The sequence below is a fragment of the Tyto alba genome, unplaced genomic scaffold, assembly GCF_018691265.1.
Source record: "Tyto alba isolate M040663 unplaced genomic scaffold, T.alba_DEE_v4.0 Super-Scaffold_27, whole genome shotgun sequence".
Taxonomy (NCBI): Eukaryota; Metazoa; Chordata; class Aves; order Strigiformes; family Tytonidae; genus Tyto; species Tyto alba.
The window spans coordinates 12,498,225-12,519,202 of NW_024881301.1; the positions used below are offsets into that span (position 1 = coordinate 12,498,225).

The 20,978-nt window shown below is 41.5% G+C and overlaps 1 protein-coding gene across 2 annotated transcripts in view; it reads left to right on the forward strand.

Moving 5' to 3' along the window:
* Window positions 1-4,293: 4,293 nt before the first annotated feature.
* The window catches only part of ANKRD12 (ankyrin repeat domain 12), a 66,635-nt gene continuing 49,950 nt past the window's right edge, over window positions 4,294-20,978 (forward strand). Inside the window, exons 1-2 of one of the 2 annotated variants that reach the window (XM_042797884.1) lie at window positions 4,294-4,488; window positions 6,352-6,512. The gene's annotated coding sequence lies outside the window, so the exon portion shown is untranslated. The remainder of the gene's footprint in view (window positions 4,489-6,351; window positions 6,513-20,978) is intronic. The other variant, XM_042797883.1, reaches the window with a different exon arrangement.

Below are 20,978 nucleotides of genomic sequence, written 5' to 3' on the forward strand. Positions count from 1 at the left end.
AACCTAGCATGAAAGCAGGCAACTATTTTTTATGTTTTAAAGTATATGTTGAATACAAATGAAGATTTTGCATGCATTATGGAACTACCACGTACTGTAATTATTCATGTTTTTGTACGTAACTGAAATTGAGGGGATTGCATAATTGTGTTGAAGGGAAACATAGTTTTAGACCTGCCAAGTTTGAAACTTTAAGTATACAAAAACAAAGCTCTGAAATGCCAGACTCCTCCCATTTGGTGCCTTGTTCCACTTTTCTCCCCTATTCATTCCATCTGTACATGAAAATCTTGATGTCTGTCTCATGAGCAGAACGTGGACCTCAACAGTTTCCCATTTGTTGGAGATCATGTTAGTGATGACAAGTATGTCAGTCATTTTGATGCAACATGTAACAGTCTGCTAATTACTTGACCAAAAAGGATAATTTACATTATCCTAATTGCGTGGCACAAATCTGAAACACCACTGTTTATTGCAAGGCAGCTATAGGACTGTGAAATGTTTGAAGAGAAATAGGCAAATAACCATTACTCCTCTCTCATCTTAACCACTTCGTTCATCAGTTACGTAAGGATTTATAGCACCAGTTTCTATATCAAAAAAGTTTGGCAATCATTGTGTTAAGATAAATGATTAAAAAAAAATCACATCTTGTGTTATTTTGGGTTTTGTTGAAATTTGAACATTACAGACTTCAAACACCTCAGCTAGAAATACATATTCTGCCATATTTGTTACATGTAGTTGTTTACAATATACAAAATTATTTTCACAATAACAATGCACGCAGGACTCTGCTGAGGATTAACAAGGTGATCATTATGGAAGAGTTCCAGAATAGTGTAACAATTAATGTATCAAGGTCTCTCTTTATTCTTGAATAGCTGTAGATAATACCCCGTGCTTGCTTTTACTAGTAGTAGTGAATATTTAACTAACAAATATTGACAGGACAATTTCTGTTATTCTCAACCCTCAATAGCAGAGGGTAATTCTGGGGCAGCTGACACCAACCTGTCAAATAATTAAACACAATTCTGTAATTTTGATCTACCATTTAGTATCTTGGACTATAAGAGTACTGGGTGGCGAGTTAAATGAAAAATGAGTTACCCACAGCAACAGTCAACACACTCCTTAAACTGGTAATGTAGCAGTAACAGAACCTGTGGTTTTGATGGTCTTGTTTGTCCCTCTTCCTGGACAAGGGAATTGTGAAAGAATGTGTGCTATTCTAATTCTCTAAAAGAAAAAAAAAAAAAAGCCCTTTAACTGGAGAGGAAAAAAGACTACCTAGAGAAGATTTTAAGAAAAGGAGGTAGGGTCTTTGGAAAGGAAATGAGATTTAGAACATGGAAGCTGAAGACACACAAAGAATCCATGGGACTGAGAGTGGGTGGTGGTTTTTCATTCCTTTGGTAAAGATGGAAGAAAGTTTGGAGTAAAAGGAAACTCCACTAGATATCTAATGATGTGTTTGATGTTGGGTAACAGAAAGGATTTCCGTGACCTCTTCACACTGCTAGAAAAATGTTACCTGGAACCACGTTCTGTCATTCAATAGGATAGAGGATTAAAACTCAGTTCCAGCTGTGCAGTTCGCTAGCTGGGCTCACCAGCTGACCTACTGTTACCTACCAGAGGCTCCTGTGTGTGCCTTCCCCACTGTGACATTTTGCAAGTTCTTTAAGTTCTTATTTTAAATCGTTGTACTGCAGTCTGAGATTTTCAGTCATTCAATTACTAGATTGACTTCAGCAATGACACGGTTCAACCAGATACTGTGTGTGTTTGTCTCAAGACCCACAGTTCACACAGCTGGAAACACAAGGGGTTTCCCTGGGGAGGGCAGATCAAGAGATTACCAACACAGCACAACCACAAAGGTACTTTGCAGCTGTGCTACATGTACAGGTGAGGGATTTCTGGAGACAAGGGAAAGAAACTAATGTAGGGGTAGCAATTAACTGACTGATGGTTTGCATTAGTCCAAACAGTAGTTCTTATAAAAGGCTAAAGGAACCATATTTTTTAGCTGCTAATAGATGTTATTACCAAATCTTAACATCTGCTGCGGGTGGTGTTGCTCATGAGACTCCTTCCCTGTTCTCTCAGCTGCTGGCTGTGAACATCTGCCAACACACACTGAAATCCTGGAAGCGCACGCCACTCGTGCTGGTGCAGCAGGATCAGAATGCTGTGTGACACTGCTGCGCTACACCTCGCCCGTCATGTTTTATAGGGTCAATCATGAGTATCACCCCTATGTACTATTGCGAGAATTAAAAAATACTCTGCCTTGGGAAATAGTTCTTACTCCACTGAAGCTGACAGTCTGTAGCCTGTTTACTCTTCAATCTGCTTGCCACCTCAAGTGATGGGAGTCTCTAATCAACCTGACATGAAAGAACATGAAGTGAATGCAGCTCCTTTTGTACGCAGGCAGGGGGGCTGGCGTACCTGCTCCTGGTCAGCCGACGGCACTCACGGTACACCAACAGGTTCAAATGAAAATGAAGGCAGTTGCTTTACAACACAAGTGATCTGTACCAGCATTCATACAGTAAGATTTTGAAAGCAAGTGAAAGAAGTTTGCCTAAGCAATAAGCTGTTGTGCAGCTCAGGAGTATTTAAGATTTGTGATACCATTCTCTACCCGTGCTGCAACATGATGGGTGGAGATCAGAATATAGGGGAAGTCCACACAATTAGATGGCCTTAATCAAAGTAATCTTTTACTTATGAAAATATCACCTGACTCACACAGTAAATATTAAGGAATTCTCACTTCCTACACAGTAACAGATGAAAGTAATCCAGTAGCAGGTCGAGCATGGCAATTAAGACCACATTGTATAGAAGGGCTTTGTTTAGCTACCTTCTCAAAATACCATACCTGACCGCCCACCTATCCTCAGCATGTTTCAGAAGCAAGCTGGAGCATATTATTCAAGAACAGGAGTACAGAACCACACAGATTCTTTAAGTCTTACCATATAATACTATTTTAATAAGCATATGTAAAACCTTTCACAAGCACAGATGAATGACCCATTTTTAAGGCTGCAATTAGGACTAATAATCAGTCTACTTCTGTCACCCCTTTTGATGCCTTTATATGGCTTGTGGCTTTTCGTCGCAAGCAACACACCTAAAAAAATCCTGGGTTGCTTTGTTTTGAAACCTGGATGGGGGCCCACACGTCAAACGGCAGGTTGTGCCCGCTAGCAAGGCGGGGACCGCACCTTCCCGACCCCACAACCCCCAGAAAGTCCTGCAGCCCGTCGCCTGCACCCGCCGGGATGCGAAGCGCCGGAAGGGAGCGGCGGCCGGGGGCTCTGCGGCGGGAGGAACCACCGACCAGGCCGCGGGGCGCGGCAGGCTCGTCCTCCCACCGCCTCTCCACACGGGTGCCCCCAAGAACGCCCGGACTCTCTGGCACCGCGCCACACACACCTGCGTCCACGGGCTACTCTCCCAAAAGCTGTGGGCCTGTTTAACCGCAGCCTGCCGTGCTCCTCGCGGCGCCCGTGCGAACGCGTACGCCAGGCGGCCCCTCCCCGGCCACCGCCGCGCCCGCCTCATTTGGATGCGCGGCCGCCACCGGGCTGGGCCCACCGCGCATGCGCACTGCGCCGCTTGTTAAAACTCACTGCGCCATCGCCGCCGGAAAACCCCTCCCCGGGGGGGGAGCGGCTGCCATGGGCGCGGCAGCAGCAGGAGGGGGGTGTCGGTGGGTGGGGGTCGCGCCGGTGGCTCAGGGTCGGCTCCCGCCCCGCGGAGACTGGAAGGCTTTCGTCCCCCTCGCCTCCACCCCTGCCCCGCGACCAGACGCGCCGCCGCCATTTCCAGAAAGTTCCAGCGGCCGCGGACCAAGGCGAGCGCGGCCGCCCTGGCGCCTGCGCACTGCTCGTGTCTTCCCGTCGCCACCCTCTTCCCCAAACGCCCGCCACCCCTGCCACCCTGCGCGCCCCGGTCCCCCCCGCGCCGCCTGCGTGCGCGCCGCGACGAGGCTGCCCGGCTCCCTCGGGGCGGCGGCGCTAACCCCCCCCCGCCTCCTGCCCCCTCTCCCCTCCTCAGCGCCGCCCGAGCGCTGCAACGTCCGCGGCGGCGCCCGCCCGCCCGCCTCCCCTGCCCACGTGGGCGGGGCGCGGCCAATGGGAGCGTCGCCGCGCTCTGCTCCCGCAGCGACGTTGGGGAAAGGGAGGGGGGGTGGGGGAGGCGGAAGGGGGAGGGGAGCGGCCGCGGCGGCGCAGGGCGAGGGGGAGGGAGGGAAGGGCGGGCGGGGGAACGGGTGTTTTCAAACCCGACAGCCCCGGCGGCCGCAGCTGAGCCGAGCCCCTGGGCAACGCCGGTGGCGGTGGGCGGCACCCGCTCCCCGGTCCGATCCCCGCGGCCGCGCCGCTACGGAGAGGGCAGGGGGGAAGCAGCGGGAGGAACGGGAGGAGGAGGAGGACGCGTCCCGCCGCCGGCTCCCGGGAGAAGGTAAGGACCGGAGCGCACCTCCCCACCCCTCCCCGGTGTGCGGCGGGGACCCCCAGATCCCACCCGTCGCCTCGGTGCCCGCGCCCGCGGGGTGCCGCCCCCCTGTCTCCGAACGGCGGGCAGCGGGGCGTCCGGGGAGAGCCTTCACCCGGTGCCCGCCTCTGGGGGGGGGGGGGGGGGAGGGGGGGGAAGTGTGTGTGTAACCGCTGTCCTGCCCTCCCGGGCAGCGGGCGCCGCGCATCCCCCGCCCAGCCCGGCGGGGCCGTCTCCGCGCTGCCCTGCGCCGGGGGCACGGCGGCGGCGGTGGCGGGCAACGGCGCTCCGCTGTCAGCCTGTCAGCGCCGCGGCGGGAGCCATGGCCGCCGCTGTCACCGTCTGGCGGCCGCGCCTCTCGCCCGCCGAGTGCAGCCCCTGCCCCGCCGGCCGGGCCGGGGGGGGGGGGGGGGTGGGGTGGGGAACGGCGGTTCCCGCGGGAAGCGGGGCCGGGGGCTGTGGGGAGGGAGGCGGCGGGGGCTGCACGGCGGGCCGGGGCGCGGGTGCCGAGCGCGGCATGGCGGTGTACACACACACACACACCACACACACACACACACACACAGCCCGCCGCCCCGCCTCCGTTTCGGGAATTTCGGCAGCTCCCTGCAGCCTCGGGAGTTGCTCCGCCGATGTCGGCTGTGCCGCCACGCCGGGGTGCCTGCCCTTGTGAGACCGAGACCCGGGGCGGGCGTTTCTGGCGTCTGCCGTTAAATGCTGAAAGGGGGCCCGGCCCGGCCGGCCGCTGTGCAGAATAATGCGCTGGGCTGCGCGGTGTGCCCGTGCCCGCGCCAGTGCCCGTGCCAGTGCCCGTGCCGGTGCCGGTGCCAATACCCGTGCCAGTGCCGGTGCCAGTGCCAGGCAGCCGCCGCCGAGGGGGAGCACAGTCACTCGCAGAGCACAGGTGACACCAGGCAACAAAGGAAGGACAAGAAATGAGAGAATGCCAGGCTCAGTTGCACAATTCTTCGCGCTAGTCCTAAGCCTGACTCTCTAGGTACCATTGCCGATATTCGCTCTTTTTTTTTTTTTTTTTTTCTTTTTTTTTTTTTTTCCCTAAGGACTGGGTAGCTGATAAGAAATTAAAGTTGTTTTGCCTTTTTTTTTTTTTTTAATTTTATTTTAAACTTCCAAATAAAATGAGCAGTTTGACATCAGTATTATCAGCTAGAGGTCATGTGGACGTTGCCTGCGCAGTGTCACTGTGTTCTCTGCCTTTCTTCTGCTGGCCATATGATGTGGAAGAAAATCTGAATTTTATAGTTCTGAACTACAAGGTAGTTTATGGGATAAAACAGGTCTTTAATGAAGACAAGTGAGTAAGTTGTGGTGCTTGTAGGAACAAAAAGCTATCAGACAGATGTGGAATGGTCCAAATGTACTTATGTTCCAGGAAAAAACTGTTTAATCTTGGAACGCTAGGAAAGGGTGAGATCATCATGTCTATAAGAAATCATTACCTTTTATTAAAATAATTCACTGTAATTGACAGCTTATGATTTAAAGGTGGGGGGCACTTCCTCTCTAGTTTTGAAGCAGCACGGGTTTGTGTGGTTTTCAGTAGGCAAGTTGATGGCAGCTTGGTTATCCTCACATCTTAGTTACTCTAGGTAGGGACATGGTGAGCTACTCACAGATGCTGTGCAGCTGCAAAGAGCTAAGCATTCTGTGCTTTCTTTCCTTCTTCCACTGCAGTTGTTTGCTGTATAGTTCAGTGGGTACAACCCTGGCATAATGGATCTTCAAAATGATGTGAGATGTTGAGGCATTTCACCTGTATTTGAGGCTTGTGCAGATGTTGGGTGTCACATGCTTTTCTTCATTCTTTAGATGGAAACTCAGACTCTCTGCTAACCTTGTGACGTGTTGATCAGCTGGGGACCTTAATCTCTACCTGTGTGAATTCAGTAGTTTCTGTACAAGCTTGAGAAACTGTCTGTTCAAATAAAATTGCAGCGTTTTGAGGTATAGCAGAATACTTAATTGCAAAGGTAATGGTAAACGCATTAACCATCTATCTTTCCTCCTTCCCTTCCCCCCCCTTCTGCTTTCCTGTGTATGTCTTGTAAGCTACAATGTCAAGGAGTGCCAGTGTTTTTCTCAGCACCCAGAGGACTATGGTGGCATTCTTGTGGGGATGTCAGGTTTTCTGGTGTATGGTATATAAGTGTCTTTTCTGATTTCCTGGCTTTTCTCTAGTAATCGCTGAGTGCAGACAGCTGATCAGAGAGCCTTTGGTTCTTTCACAAAGATGACAGCTCAATCTTTCAGATACAACGATTTCTGCTTTTCCATTACCATCTCTTTTTGTGTTCTTCTTCCACCAAGAGGATTATTCAAAATTATTTTTGAACTCTGAATACTACAGACAGCAAAGTTCAGGACAGATGTTGTGTAAGAAAGCAAGCTCTGTGCAACAAACTTAAGTTCATTTACAGTTTCTTCCAGCAGGCTTGCACAATAGGTAACTTCTTTGCGGAAAAGGTCTTTTAATAAGCAGGCTGAATGAGTGCTTGTATGAAGCTTCAATGTTTTTTTGGCATTAGTTGCAGGGGATACTACTACTGTTACCACTTGCCATAGGATTAAAAGCATATACTGAAAATTGAATACCTGATTATTAAATTAGAGTTCATCAATCATAGTCTCAAACAACAGCTGCTTTGCACCATTAGGTGTCTGTTTAAACTGTTACAAAACCCATAAACTGTTGCAGCTTTAACTTGAGTAGTTAAAATAAGTCCTGCGTATACTTTTAGTGGAAGTACCAGCACATAGAAATGGCCAAGCTAGAACTTCCTCAATATTGGGCATATGGCTATATGAAAACAAATTCTGTTCATTGAACTAATTTACTATGTTTAGATGATTTTAGACTGATGAAATCATCTGGAAGATTAGAGCAGTTGGTCCTCTTTAAAATTGGAAAAAAACTATTGATCACAAAAAATGTAATGATTAACCTGCTACCACACGTTAATACGCACACTTGGAACAACTTACTTTTGACATTTTTTGGATCTTATCTTAGGAAGAGGTGGACTGGGCATGAATGTTTGGTATTTCTTCTTTTCCATGTTCTCTTGCACATGAGTAGTATAAATGTTGATTGGTCATTTAGTCTCTGAATCAGACTATATTTTTTTTCAACTACATCATTAGACTCTACTTAGACTCTAGTGACAGATGGTATGAAATAAATATTAGCACAAACTCTATCTTGCATTTTGTGTTATGACACTGAATAGTTTTATTAACAGAATAACAGAAGTCAGAGCCCTGCTAACATCTTTAGTTTTTTTCTTACCAGTTTATGATTATTCCAGAACATACGGAAGTCTTAGAAAGTTTCTCCATAAGCTTATGGAGCCATTCTTTGTATCTTAACTATGCAGTTGAGAACCTTTGTTGCCACCTTGCCTAAAATCTAAAGATTAATTTAAAGACAGACTTGAAGCCCTTGAGTGTACGACTTTGCCTTGGTTTATTTTGGGTTATCTCCTTGGATCTTACAAAGTGTCCTTATCTGCTGCAACTGCTTTTATCTTCAGCAAGCAACAAATGAATAAACTCTTCCTCAGTTTCATGGCTGGTACTCACAGTGCCCTAGGTAGTGATAATGTCACAAGAGGATTGGTTTCACACTGATCTATTCTAGGAAAAGCCATTAGCAATGTTAGAGACTGAATTATGAGTTATATTAGTGGCAAAAAGTAAAAATGCAAGATGAGGGGGAAGATTTGAGATATTTTCTTCCCTGCTTCTGTCGTATACTTTCTAGTTGCCAGTACTTGATGGAAATGGAGAGTATTGGAATGACTTCTTCTCCTATGTCTTGCATTCATGAGGCTGGAAAGCATCAGAGGTAGAAAACACTTTTTTCCCCTCTCTGAGCTTCAGAATGTATTACATGCAACAGAAACCCGGTAATGCTTTGCAAGTCCAGGAGTATTGCTGTAGAAATCTTAGAAAGTTCCATTGCTTGATGACAGCAGAAATGAACTTACTTACGTGAAGACGTTTCCCTTCTCTTTCAAAGCCTTTTGTATAAGTCCTACTTAATAGGTGTCTGGCTTTGCAAACCTTTTAAGCTCTGATAGATAGATAGCTTCCTTAGGCAGTTTGTGGAAATATCTTCCTCTTGTTTATGTTTGCTTCAAGATTGTGTGCAACAAAGAATGCAAGCTGAGAGAAATAAATTTTCTGTGGTTCTCTCCACTGTTCAGCAGCCTACTAATCTGGGCTCTTACTACTAGTTCAATGATAAAGGGGAAAATAGAGTTCATTTAGTGATATTCTCTTTCTAGTGTGGGTAATGATAATCCATTTGTCTTCTGACTTCAAGAAGGGACAGGTGTCTTGACAACCAGATTACCTTTTTTTAAGAAGTAAAAAATGCTCTCTTTTGTCTTGAAAATAGCTGGTTCTTTGTTTTCCAATCCTTTCAATTGTCCAGATGACATAGTAAAATATTGATGAACGTTAATGGGAGTACTCACTTTAGTTTTACAGCTTTAAATAGTTATACTTGTATGCAAACCGTATTCTGGTTATTCTCTGTTCCCATTCCATCTGTTCCCTTACTGTATCTTTTCCCTCAAAGAAAAATCACTTCCATAACGGAACTGGCATATATGATCTTGTTCTGTTACTTTTGTGATATGTGGTGATGGCCAAGAGGTGGCAATAAAGACTGTTGAATATTTTGTGTGTCTTCACAATTTAGCCAGGACAAAAACCTCTGTAAGCCAGTTGGGGATCTGTAAGTAAGCCTAGTCAGAAGCTTGCTATTTTTCCCTGCATCTGCTCCTTTAGGTCTCGCTCAGAAACGGTAGCACTCAAGCACACTGTTTTACCCATGCTGAACCCTGCTAAAGCTGAAGGACTGTGAGTGGGTGTTGGCAGTTCATCTGCTTTTAGCCCATGAAGGGCCTTTGTATGTTTTTAGGTTATGTTCCTTCTGGTAGTGCTGTGGATAAGTTGCGGGTTTTCTTTGGTTTAGGTTAGCAAATTATCATTTGCTTTTGAAGATTTAAATATAAATTGCCGAGGTTCTAGCATTATTACATAGAGTAGATTTGAAATCTCTTTCTTACAGATCTTTAGAAGGTTTTCAGAGGCAATGTAGATTCCTGTAGAAGGAATTTAAACTTCATTGGCAATAAGCTCGCCTATCTTAAGCTTGGCAAATACTGATAGAAAGGCTTTCAAGTTTTTCTTTGGTAGGCACTGTGCTAATGGAATAGGCTTTAGCTACATCTTTAAGGAATAACCACTAGATCAAAAAATGAAGTTTACAGCTCCACTTCTCCATTTAGCTTGAAGGGAGTATCACGTTATGCTAAACATCTGTGCAGGTGCTTCCTTTGAACCCATAGCTCATCCTAAAAAAGACTCAAGAGGAAGCACCTGTGAATATGCAAGTTTTTAGACTTGTATATTAAAAGGGAGGACTAATGAATTTTGCAATAAGTGTCTTTGGCTCCAGAGAGCCAGCGTTCTTGGGCAAGCATAACTCTATTTTCTTTCCCAGAATAGCTTTCCTCTTTATAATGATCAAGACTCTCCTTTGTTTTGAGAGGCTAACCAGAATAAAGGGAGATCCCTTCAGGCACTCTGGAGGCTTATGGATGCCTGATTCTCAGAGTAAAGAGGTGAGATTGTTTTTTCCGTGTAAATGTTTATTTCAACAGCTAGGTATGTCCCTCAGTAGGAATATGATATTTGTATTCTACACAGTTGTCTTAACTGTATGATTTAACTTCAATATGACATCAGTACTTTCAAGCTACACAGGTTCTTCTAGCCACCTGTGTAAGTCTTTGTTGGAATAAATGCTGTCCTGACTACATAGCATAAGTTTCTGGAGAATATGGAAGACTTAAACCTTGTCATATGCTGGATGTATTAGCAGGAGAGAACTGCCAGTAGACATGATGCTGCTGGGGTAAAGAACATCCGTATTTCTAATTTGTGAAACAAAATCATAGACTAGTTGAGATCAGAAGGCAACTTTGGAGGTCATCTAGTCCACCCACTGCTCAGAGCAGGGTCAGCTAGAGCAGATTGCTTATAGTCATGACCAGTGGAATTCACCTCAATAGTGTGAGTAAAATGTTAAGTTAAAATTTTAGTCTATTGGGATTCCTTGCTGAACCTGTTGCTGAAGGCTTGATAAATGTAAAACTGTGAAACTTTTTTTCTTTCAAATCTGGAATAGAACTTTATTCTAACTGTTGTATATAATGTGTTTTTCCTGACTAATTTAATTTTTAATAATCAAAGGATGCATTCTTCTTGTACTGCCTGTGTGTGGTAGTCTTGTATAGCTATGGTGCAGTCTACTAAGTTCTGCTATACAGATTCTTAATGAAGTTTTTGTGTTTTTTTGTTTTTGGTTTTGTTTTGGTTTTGTTTTTTTTTTTTTTTTTAATTTAAATGGCTAATTAGCTGGTTTCATAAATAAGACTTCTTTGCACTTTATTTCCCTTACTAAAAATGCAGTTTCTGATATTTATTTTTTTTTAGGAGAGAAAAGACAAATATATATGTCTTCTCTACATTGTTTGTAATAGGACTTTCTTGAAGAAAGTCTCTTCCAGTGCCTGCAACTTGTGAGTAAGCTCGTGAGTGAGAAACTGAAAGTAAAACGACCTTATTTTCTACTGCTGAAGGAGAAATATGAAAAGTAACTAAAGAATACATATTAATAAGAACATTTCTTCAGAAATTATCATTTAAATATTGATAAAATCTGAAAAGGAACTTTTTGATCTTGCAGAATTCCTTTCAAGGAGAAAAACAATTATTTATTCAACCAGTTGTATTTGTACCGTCATTATTCTGTTTGTTTCTTTGCTTCCTTGAACAGCCAGCCATATGTAAAAGCAATAATGCTAATATCTTCCATGAAAAGACAAAGTGTTAATCTGAGAGTAGAGAAAGGCACTTGAGAATAAGACGATTCTGACAAAGACCCTTCAGATTCATCTTGAATTCTGGCACTGGTTGCAGTTCCTTACTGGCCCACATGGAGGAATGCTGTAGAAATAATAACTGTGGTTCAGAAGGAATGATGTCCCTTGTCACTCTGAGGGAGCCATTCCTGCCACACTGAAATGGGAGTCAGTGTCTGACTTCTGGGAGGCAGGTTTATCAGTCTGGGGAGAGGCAGTGCTTTCTGTTTGTCTCTGTCGCTAATGCCAGGAGATAACCCTATTCTTAAAGGTTTGTTGTACCTATACACATAAAAAGAAGCTTCAACACAAGTCTCACAGAATCAGGGAGGGTTTTCTGCTTTTAAATAATTCTTAACTATTCTTTGATAAAAATGGCATCTGCTTTATGTTATGTAAGTTGCACAAACTTTCAGCTTTGGTAATTTAAGCTGTTTAAAATTAAAATTAGTTTTGTCATAAAATATTAATTTAAATGCTAGGTATGCAGCACTTCTATTGAGTTTAAAGAGGGAATATATGAGAAAATAGATAGTGGTGACTAATTCCCGTAGCAGCTTTTTTTTTTTTTTTTTTTAAATCAGGAAATTCACTGTCCTAGGAGATGTTCAAGAGTCCACTGGGAAAGAATTCAACCCCTCCCTACTTCTTTTGTTTCATACCTTTTCTCAGCACCTTACTGGGTCTTTGGAGGCAATCTCTTGGTGTCTTTTTTTGTATGGGGCTTGATGCAGATGGGTTCACCCAGGTTTTGGGTCCATAAATCTAATGGATTTTTTGAGACTGTCCTGTCCTTTGAAAATGACACTTGTTTGGATACTTGGATTTTAGTATACTACTGTGAGGTCTTGACGTAGAACCTAGCATACTCATTTTCTTTAGTTCTTCCATGTCCAGTTATCTATGTGGAAGAACATTAAAGGTCATTTATAGATAGCTGGGATGCTTTTGTTTCTTTTCCTCTGTCGTGTCCTGTTAATAATTTTTATCGCTTACATGCTAAGCAAGACTAGATTGTTTGGCAAAGCATCTTCAATGGTATTTTGACAAAATGATAGTTTTTATGATTTTTTCAGTGCCTTGGCAAGACATAAGCATTAATTAATTCTGTATGAATTTAAAAGTCTGATACCAACAAACTGCTTTGATTTTTTAATAATTTTGATATTCGGAGTGATATTTGCAGTGGGAGGATCTCAGTATCTGTTTGAGACTGGAAACTTTAGAGGAGGTAAAGGAAGGAAATGGGAGTGTGTTAGAAAAGAAGTGAAGTGAGTTCTTCTTGTCTGTATTTGCATGCCTTCTTGCTGTATACTACAGTGTCACTAATCTTTATGTTCTGTGTCAGAAATGCTGTCTGCCATATATTAGAGTAGCACTGCTCATTTGCCTTTCTGCAGGTAGCAGAATGGGATCATGAGCTGATGGTTTTGCATTGGGATGCCACTTTAAATAATGAACTGGATGGATCTCTGGGGATAAATTGCAATTGTGCAGTCCAGGACACTGCTCCAAGAGGAGTCCTGTTGAAGAAGTTGGAATAAGTTCCCTAATTTAGGAGGAGGTTGCTGGAAGAGAAAAGAGGGTTCCATGTTGAACATAGTTGAGTACTGATCCTGAAAATTACCAATTTTTCAGTCTGTTTTGGAATTCATGTAAGATACAGGCTTTTTATGAGTATTTGCCAAGCATTTTCCTCACTTGTGGATAACTGCTTTGGGACTGGTTTACCTTTTTGCTTCAGCAGTGGTAGGAAAGAAGAGTTGCTTGCAGAAGTTGAAACTGAAGTCACTAGTAGCTGTGATCTAACCAAGTATAAAGTGCTTTTTAATGTGAAATAATTTCAAAACTAGTCTGTAATGTGTTATGGGAATAGCAAATTGGTCAAGCTCCTGACTTCATTATTTCTGTGAACTTAAGTTGCCATCTGTAAAATTAAGGGAATAATGCATTCTCATCTTCCAGCAATATTGTAAAAATAAGTTAATGTCTTTGAAGGGAGGGGGAGCCTAACCCTTATTATTCCCAGTTTTGATTTATGGATAGTAAGTTCTGTGGTGTTGTCCAGGATAGGTCCTCCTTTTTTTTGAGATGTGTTTTAAAATCTAAAAATAAAACAAAACAAAACAAAAAAGGCATTATAGGCATTTCCTTCTCTTTAAGAAGGTAGAAATCTAGGCAAGCTGAAGTAGCAGAAGCCACTTGCTGTGTGTGTTTCTGGTCAGTGGTTCCTCAGAACTTCACCAGATTGCCAAATATTTTCACACAGCAACAGAAGCAAGTTTCTTCAGTTGCTATGAGAATTTACCTTTGCCAGTATTAAGAATGATCACAGAAAGTTGAAGTCCACTTTTGCCTTGACTGCTGCATAAGCATTTCAGCAGGAGCATCAAGGACTAAAATAGCTTAAAAGGAATCTTCAGCAAATGAATATATTGCTTGATCATGTCCAAGGAAGTATAAATAAACCCAGAGTTGTAAGACACCCTAAAAATGTGATTTGTTTTGTCTTGTTTCGTTTTTACTTTCAGAAGCAAATCAGTGCTAGTGTGTTGGTTTCATACTGACAGGTAGACATTGGAGTTTTAGTTAAAAGTGTGTGAGGTGGGAGATGTCCGACACTACTCCAATAAGAGTTTCAGTCCTTACTTGGTTGACATTTATTGTAAGTGTAGTTGCAAGAAAACATTTCAGAAGAAAGTGCAGGTATATTTCTAATGATGAGCTGTGACATGAAAGAGGAGCCATCTCTTGCTCAGATACAGCTGTTATTGAAGCATGATCTCTCTGTAATTTATAAACCAGTAGTACCTTTAAAATTCAGGTCAATCGATGCAATAAATCTCAAATGCATATTGAGGTGTGGTATTTTCAATCAGTGAATAAGATTTTGTAAATTTTTCAGCCAAAGATTTTTCTTATTCCACAGCATGCTGCTTGTAAAACACCACTGCATGATTTATAGGTGTATTCAGTTAGTCAAGAATAGTAAGGTTTGTATTTTTCATGGTTTCTTTTACCACTTTTTTCCTGCTCAAGTAACAAGCTCATCCTGGTCTATGTAAGGTAAAAGGACAGCTGAAAATGCCCAGCTGACTACATAACTGAGGAACTTAGATGACCTCCAAATGTTCCTTAATCTCAACCGTTTTTTAACTCTGTGAGCAATGAAGTTCCTGTGTTCTTTGGCAAGCACGTGTTTAAAAAAACAACAAAAAAAACCCCAACGAAACAAAAAAAAATCAAACTGTACTAAAGCTCAGTCAGAAAACTACAGATTCAGTCATGCTCTCTTATTTGTTAGAAAGAGGTTGATGAGTCTAGGTGCTACTATTATATTGTGAAATCTGTGGAACTTGACACTTGAAACCAAGCTCAGGTAAACTCAGGCTCTTAAAATAGGGATTTGAAGGTGTTCTGAGTAGGAGCCCAAGGTTTTATGTAGGCAAATGCAACAAGACCCCTGCAAAGAGTCTTGTTTGCTTTCTGCTTAAGAAAGACTTGTATGTCTTCTCGGTTTTTGCTCTTCCTAGTAGAAATTCCTAGACTATGAGGTACATTCTTTATTTTGGTAGGAAGTAGTGGTGAATTCCAGCTGAAGTATTGGAAAATCTTTCTCGCTGCCTGAGTGTCAGCTGTTTTTTAGGGACTTCATCCTAGCCCTGTGTAGTGTAGACTGGCATGCAATGAGTAGGTACTTCAGAGTATGTTATAAAAGCTGTTCTGGAGATGTTGAGTAGTCATAACCTCTTCCTGTTTCACTGTTCAAGGACACCTTTATAAAAGGGGGTTCAAATATTTTATTTTTCTTATTACAGGAAGATTTGTGCAATCTTTATATGCTTGGATTGCAAGTATCTAAATATTTCAAATTAAAATGTAGAATTACTCTCTGATAGGACAGTGAGTCTAACAGTCCATTCCATACATTAACTAGGATCTGAGGAGTCTCTGAAATACACATATCCAAATTATCTCATGTCATATATTTCTGAAAGGTGTGTTTGTTAGACTGGCATTTTGTTTTCTTCAATTTTTAGTGTATCATCTAAAATCTGGTAGGGAGAGTTGCTGCAGGGGAGGGGTAAGGCACTAAGGTTGCACAATAGGTATAGCAAAGAAAGGAGTAGAACTGATCTCAGCATTACATGTTCTAGCCACAAAGTCATCACAAGTATTGTGCAAATCTTAAAGGAAAATTGTAATAAAAAATAATTCCTCACTTTTGGACCAAAAGTGTTTTGTCATATTTTATCACCAAATACTGTAAAATCTCCAAATTTGTGACTCATGTCCATGCTGGGTACTGTATTTGCACTTAATATTGCAACAGACTGTTGCCTTAGGCACCGTTAGTTTGAGACTGTGTTGGGGCTTAGTTCTTTAATCATAACTCTGACACTGGAATCTGCCTGGACTGAACTGTCGCAATCGTGTAAAAAGAGCCTGTGAGTGTTTTCCAAATAAAAATGTTTTTGTCACCTTTCATCTGTAAAATCCATTGCATATATCACTCACGCACTGTTCTCTCCAACATACTAAATTGGTATGATACTTAAAGCCAGTAGTATTTAGTAATTTGTTTGCTGGTTACTGCTAGAGAACTGAATTGCACGTACAATGAGACACCATGGAGTGCAGGGCAAGAAGTGCCTAGTAAATTGTTTTGTTCATTGTATTTGATGGTTTTTTAGTGCATACCACATACAGGAAGTGGTGATGGTAAAAATTTAGTCTTAAATAGTATGACATACACAAATAGCCTCTTATTTCATCTTTTCTTACGCAAAATGTGTTTTCCTTTAAACTTGTAAAAGACAATATGCTTTTAACCTGCAGCAGGAGGAAGGCTTGCCAGTAGGGCTGTGCTGCAGTGTATGTTTAGTCCATTATAGCTGCATGTCTAATGCTTTTGGAAAAAATGTTTTACTATATAGATCCTGTACCTACTCAGCTTTGACTTTAACACCCTGGGAGTTAAGTTCTTTGGTAATTCTACTTAGCAGTAACATGAATGCTGGACTCCAGCAGCACCCTGGGTTGCTAAATGATTGAGAAGGAAGTCTTTTGGGGATCCATGTAACACTTTTTGGAGGACTGTGCACAAGAAACCTGAACCTATTTTTGCTCAAATGAAGCTTTTAACAGCCCTTTCATTGTAAAGGTCAAATGAACTGCTGCAATAATTATGGAATAGCTGTGTTTATGTAGACCTCTGCAATGAAGACCTTGATTTTTGTGGTTACAGTCACATTGAAATTTTGAAATTTCAGAACATTATTTTGTATAATGTTCTAATGAGATTTCTAAGTGCATGCTGTGGGCAGCGTCCCATCCTTTACCATCATTTTGACATTCTCATGAGACATCAGCGGTGTTTAAGACTCTGTTTCTACAACTATGTCTGTCCAAGGAGGTAATAGAAAACTGACCACAGGAATAAACTTGTCATTCTCCATTAAAATTAAAAGGAGAAGGAACGCTTGTGCTTTTTTACAGGGCCACAGGAATGGCAAGACTAAAGAATTTTGGTTTGTGTTCCATGTTCTGGGGAAAAAAATCCGTGTGTGTTGATCATGGAGTCTCCTGTGCTTTCCTCCCAAGCACAATCCCTTCTTACCTGTCCTCTCAAGTTTTTCTCTCAGTTGCTTCCTCATCCCAGTCACATCCTCTCATTTAGCTAAACTGAAGCTTTACTTCTCACAGGCATACTTCTGTGTGGGAAATATCAGGTAAAAATATAGATGTTCCTTTCATGCATGTGGTGTTTAAATTCCCAAGCCAGAAGAGCCCAGCTCTGCACTACTGGACTTTACAGTCCTCCTACTGCATATTGTACTTGGGTGGTCTCTTTCCCCACAGTCCTGAATTTGTGGCCTTGTGCCTCTTAGCATGTCCCCAGCCTCTAACCAAAATATCCCAAATAATCTCTCATTCTGTCTGGAGCTCTTTTTTCTTACTGGACACTGTAGGTGAAAAGGTAGATGTTGATCTGATAACACAGGCATTGCAGTCTGACTGGGAGCTGTTCCAAAGGACTGAGTTCTGTAAGAAGAAGAGAAAAAAAAAAAAAAAGACAATGCTACTACATCTCTCATTACACCATTTCGTTTAGCACCAGTAATAACTAGTTTAACCACTCTTTTGGAAAGAAATCGCTTCTCTAAGTCGTTTGCTGAGGGATGCTTTTATTGTGGAATAAAATACTGAAGTCATTTGCACTTTCCTGATAAGAAGAAAAAATAACCCAAGGAGTGTTAAAGTTAGTTAAATTAATATCTTTTTGTATATATCTTTTTGCTTAAACTCTACACCTTACATTATTCAAAAAGCCCAATTTTCTGTGGATTTTGGTCCTTTCTACTATATCCATTCCCTTCTCCCAGTGCCTTAACCTCAACTGCCTTTGACACTCCCACCAAAATACACATAACATTTGGCACGGCTAGGCGGGAGCTACCTACATACTTCTTAATTAGCTAGTATGTACATACGGGTTGGCCAGCTGTCTTTCCCTGAACACAGTATGTAATGTTGGCTTTTGCCTGCCTTTCCTACAGTTCAGCTGTTCTTAGATGTCTCTCTCTTACACTTATCTACCAACTTCTTTTTTTTTTTTCTTCCTGTAATAGACTCTTAATAGCTTTGAGATCTAGATCATACTAGTCATTTCTAAATAAAATTGGAAGAGGCAAAGTCTTGGAGAAGGAGGAGATCGCTGAGAGAAAATCTACATCAGTGCCTTAGTTCGAATCAGGAATATACCTTTAGAGTGACAATCCTTATCTCTTCTCACTGTAGTTTGCTCTATGCAGTGGCATCAGAGCTTGATTCCTCCTGTTCCAGCCCAAGAGATGTGTTCAGGAATGTGCTCCAACCTTTAATGTGTGTTTGGTACATGGGACTGCACTAGAACTAGTCCAGAGCAGAACTGCTGAATGTGACTAGTGTAAATCTGAATTTTTGTTACCAGCTGTTCCACTGTACAGATCCATTCTTGATAATTCTGTGCTTCTTGCTAATGTAAATGTAGCCTTAGCTGTCATTTTCGTAAGTTTAATTTTAGCAAAACATTCTGAAGCACTACTGTCAAATATTTATAGCAGAAATTTTGTACAGTTGATTCACTGTTTCCCAGTCTGGAGTAAATCCCTGTTGGAAGAGAGGGATATTTTTCTTAATTTTTTTTTTCCTCTGCAGATGAAATAAGGTATAGGAAATATAGAAGAACAGAGGTAGTTTAGGATATTGCCTTATACTAAATCCCTTGCTTTTTAAATGCAAATGCATTACAGAGTTCAAGGTTAAATACAGTATCTTGGAAATTAACCCATGTACTAATACTCTCATAGAAGTTCGGTCTTGTGTCCTAGTGCTTTGCTGTAATAGCAGTCAGCTAACCTTTAAGATCAACTGTAAAACAGGGCTACCAGAGAAATACTTCCTTAAGCATTGTGTAACTTTTTGCTGTGTGTGTTATGGGAAAGACATGCAGGAGTAAGAAGGTAAGCATGCATTGTAAATCAGAAAGGAAACAAGTAGTTCTCTGATGCTTATTTTCTTATAGATTTGTGTCTTACAGTTGATTGGTAACGTGCAGGTCTCAACTGAAACTTCCTCTGTGACTAGCGGAAAAGAAGTGGTTTATAAAGACCATCTCATGGAGTATTCTTACATGCAATATGGCATGGAGCTCATACTGAAATTTTCCCTTGGGGAAAACAGTGAGAGATTATTATTATTGTTGTCAGTATTATTATTATTATTATCCACCAGCCACCTATTTGCATTAAGTCTGAGTGCTTAATGTATTTAAAAACTTTTCTCTGCTGTCAAATTTAAAGAAAATCCATCTACAGGCTTAAAAGTCATTGGTGACTCATACATATACGTGTAACACAAACACGTGGGCCTCAGTTTCTCAGGAGACTTGGCTGTAAGCAAAAACTCGTAAAGGGTTTGAACGACAGTGGCAGTAGTGCTGTTGGAATATGGCATGAATTCTTTCTACATAGGTGAAGGTGTGCCCTTTCATTAGTGCTAGATGTTACCTTATACAAAATAATACAGTAACTTGTAGGCATTAGAGATCTATTGTATGCCTAATTTTCTGTAGCTAGTTATATCTGAAATTCTGGTAGAAACTCTGGTGGGGAGTTTTTGTTTGGTTTTGGGGGTGGGCTTTTTATGAAATAATCTTAGCTTTTTCTATCACTGCCTGTAGATCTGTAAAAATGCTTACCTTCCTTACTTTAAGGAGAAAATAGAATTTTTTAGTTCCTTTAGGTGAAAAATGATTGAGAGAAAAGTTTAACAGTACTTCAAATAATAGGACATTGATAACTGATAATAAATGTGCAAGAAAGATGTCCAAATATAAAATCAGAATATCTAATTTTGTTAAATGCAGAGAAGTTTCTTTAGTAGGAAGCAGATTCTGTGTTTTATTGAAAAACATGAAATAGATCAGTTCCTTAGAGAAAAAGCACAGCTGTGCCTGTTTGTCAGATGAAAAGTGATGTCACTGCTTGTTGTGACAGAGGAAAATAATTTGAATGTAAAGAGTTTAACTTTTAATTTAGGGTTCTGGTGATTTGAAATATGCCATCAAGACTGCCTAATAAAACAGTAATTGCATTAAGAAACAGCCCTGAAGGAAACTCAAAGCAGACAGATCTAGGTTTCCCTGGAAGAACCTGCTAATGTTCTCTATTTTCACTTTGAATGCAAATGTTTGTTGACTGTGTTCAGAACATGAGCTGAAATGGTACTGAACTGCAGGCAAAAGGAAGTAAGGTTAAAATGTTAGTAAAATCACTTCTTCAGGTCAGAATTTTATTGTAAGGTAGACTACGTGATCATGGATTTAATAGTTTGCTTACATTTCTGGACCATGGTGTTATGAAATTAAAAAATCTACCCTTTATGAAAAGTATTTTTTTCCTCAAATATTTGAAGCATTTATGTCTGTTTGGAAAGTATTTCACACAGAGATTGTGAAATGGCAACCTGGTACATAAAATACTTAATGGAAATACTGCTGTGTGTCAGTGTGATAGTTGGGATGGTTGTGCTTTAATAATCTAGTATGTGATATTCATCAAGTGAACTTTCAAAGCATTTTTCTCTTCAAAACATAATTGTCTTGGGGTCAAGAATTGAATGAATTCACATTTAATTGTGATCATGTGGTGAAGAAAATTGGAACATCCTATGATTACTGTTTTCATTTACTTATATTTGTGTATTATTTGTACTAACTGCATTATTTAAAAATACCTTTAATTTCAGTTTATTTTGAAAATGTTTTCATCATCCTCTTGTCCCTGTATGATACCTGTAGCTTGAATTTTTTTTTTTGGTCTACCATTTTAAAAAATAAACTATTTCTGTTCATTAACCCTTGAAAGGACATGGAGGGAGGCTGGGCTTTTTGTGAAGAAGGAACTCTTGTTCAGTTGGTGTGGTTTAGGCCCTGCTGGTGAGGCAAATAAGAGGAAT